Here is a 3,063-nt window from a genome sequence, read left to right on the forward strand (position 1 = left end):
AGCAAATGAAAAAGAGGTGAACGGAAAAGAGAGGGCGAATAAAACGGCAAAGGTGAAGTGGGGGAGAGGAAAACAAGAGGCAAATGGCGAATAATGTAATGCGGGAGATAAGGGTTTGTGATGGGTACTTGGTATGTTGACTTTTGCGTAGACCTCCCCAGCAACGGCGCCAGAAATCCTTCTTGCTACCTCTTGAGCACTGCGTTGGTTTTCCCTTGAAGAGGAAAGGGTGATGCAACAAAGTAGCGCAAGTATTTTCCTCAGTTTTTGAGAACCAAGGTATCAATCCAGTAGGAGGCTACACACGAGTCCCTCGCACCTACACAAACAAATAAATCCTCGCAACCAACGCGATAAGGGGTTGTCAATCCCTACACGGTCACTTACGAGAGTGAGATCTCATAGATATGATAAGATAATATTTTTGGTATTTTTATGATAAAGATGCAAAGTAAAATAAAAGGCAACGGAAATAGCTAAGTGTTGGAAGATTAATATGATGGAAAATAGACCCGGGGGCCATAGGTTTCACTAGTGGCTTCTCTCGAGAGCATAAGTATTTACGGTGGGTGAACAAATTACTGTTGAGCAATTGACAGAATTGAGCATAGTTATGAGAATATCTAGGCATGATCATGTATATAGGCATCACGTCCGAAACAAGTAGACCGACTCTTGCCTGCATCTACTACTATTACTCCACACATCGACCGCTATCCAGCATGCATCTAGAGTATTAAGTTCATAAGAACAGAGTAATGCTTTAAGCAAGATGACATGATGTAGAGGGATAAACTCATGCAATATGATATAAACCCCATCTTGTTATCCTCGATGGCAACAATACAATACGTGCCTTGCTGCCCCTACTGTCACTGGGAAAGGACACCGCAAGATTGAACCCAAAGCTAGCACTTCTCCCGTTGCAAGAAAGATCAATCTAGTAGGCCAAACCAAACTGATAATTCGAAGAGACTTGCAAAGATAACCAATCATACATAAAAGAATTCAGAAGATTCAAATATTGTTCATAGATAAACTTGATCATAAACCCACAATTCATCGGTCTCAACAAACACACCGCAAAAGAAGATTACATCGAATAGATCTCCACGAGAGAGGGGGAGAACATTGTATTGAGATCCAAAAAGAGAGAAGAAGCCATCTAGCTAATAACTATGGACCCGAAGGTCTGAGGTAGACTACTCACACTTCATCGGAGAGGCTATGGTGTTGATGTAGAAGCCCTCCGTGATCGATGCCCCCTCCGGCGGAGCTCTGGAACAGGCCCCAAGATGGGATCTCACGGGTACAGGAGGTTGCGGCGGTGGAATTAGGTTTTTGGCTCCGTATCTGATCGTTTGGGGGTACGTAGGTATATATAGGAGGAAGGAGTACGTCGGTGGAGCAACATGGGGCCCACGAGGGTGGAGGGCTCGCCCAGGGGGGTAGGCGCCCCCCCTACCTCGTGGCTTCCTGGTAGCTTTCTTGACGTAGGGTCCAAGTCCTCTGGATCACATTCGTTCCAAAAATCACGTTCCCGAAGGTTTCATTCCGTTTGGACTCCGTTTGATATTCTTTTTCTGCGGAACTCTGAAATAGGCAAAAAACAGCAATTTTGGGCTGGGCCTCCTGTTAATAGGTTAGTCCCAAAAATAATATAAAAGTGTATAATAAAGCCCAATAATGTCCAAAACAGAAGATAATATAGCATGGAGCCATCAAAAATTATAGATACGTTGGAGACGTATCAGCCTCGGCAACGCTTCTATGGTTTGGGGTGGCCTCGACGCTTCTAGGGTTTGGGGTGGCCTCGGCAACGCTTCTAGGGTTTGGGCCGGACCGCCTCTCTCATGAACGTCCGACGTCCGGACCGACAAGGGATTTAACAAAATGGCGCCATTCTGGATGTGCAGAAAATGGTCCCTATTTTTCCTGATCTCATCTACCCTTCTATATGTCACGTTCTCTAATGTCAAAGGATTCAAGAAAACCATGGCTTCATCATTAGCCGGAAGAAACAAGCGCATGATGGTATGAAGCTCTCAAAAGTTATTTTGGAACGGAGTCTTGATAGGATAATTTGCTTTTTGGTACGAAGTTCATCAATAGCCTTTCAGATATCGCTATTTGGAAGGCATTTTCTGAACTTCATACCAAAAAGCGAATTATCCGATCAGGACTCCTTTCCAAAATAACTTTGGAGAGCTTCATACCATCATGCGCATGTTACTTCTGGCTAATTATGAAACCATGGATTTCTTCAATACTTTGACACAAGAGAACGTGCACATATAGAAGCGTAGATGAGATCGGGAAAAATATGGATCAACTTAATTACGCACATCCATAATGGGGGCATTCTTGATTAAACTCTTATAAACTCGAGAGAGTTTGTCGGGTAGGGCGACAGGGGGTAGGAGATCGACAACGTTTTTTATAGGGTTTGGGCGTCCTCGAGAGTTGGTCGAGCGAGAGGGGGTTGATCGACGTCCCCCTCTCGACCCCTCGGCGGTCCTCGGCCCTCGACCCCTCGACGACCCTCGACCCCCTGGCGACCCTCGACCCTCTACCCTAGTTCCCGACCCTCGACCGCTCGGCGATCCTCAACACCCTCGTTCCCGATAAAAAATAAGAAGACGAAGAAGAAGAAAAAAGGAGAAGAAGAAAAAATAGAAGAACGAAAAAAAGAGGAGAAGAAGAATGAATAGAGGAGAAGAAGAAAAATAGAATTATTCTATTTTTTCTTCTTCTCCTCTATTCCTTCTTCTCCTCTTTTTTTTTCTTCTTCTTCCTCTTCTTATTTTTTTTCTCCCCTTCTTCCTCTCCTCTTCTTCTTCTTCTTCTCCTCCTTCTTCCTCTTCTTATTTTCCATCTTCCTCTGCTTCTTTTTCTTCTTCTTCCTTCTTCCTTCTTCCTCTTTTCTATTTTTCCTTATTTTCCCTTTTCCTCTCCACTAACCTAAAATCTACTAACCTAAAATGCACTAACAACAACTAACCTAAAATGCACTAAATCAACTAACCTAAATCAACTAACTCAACATATGAATTTATAAAGTGC

Source organism: Triticum aestivum, chromosome 3D (genome assembly GCF_018294505.1).
Source record: "Triticum aestivum cultivar Chinese Spring chromosome 3D, IWGSC CS RefSeq v2.1, whole genome shotgun sequence".
In the NCBI taxonomy this organism is placed as follows: domain Eukaryota; kingdom Viridiplantae; phylum Streptophyta; class Magnoliopsida; order Poales; family Poaceae; genus Triticum; species Triticum aestivum.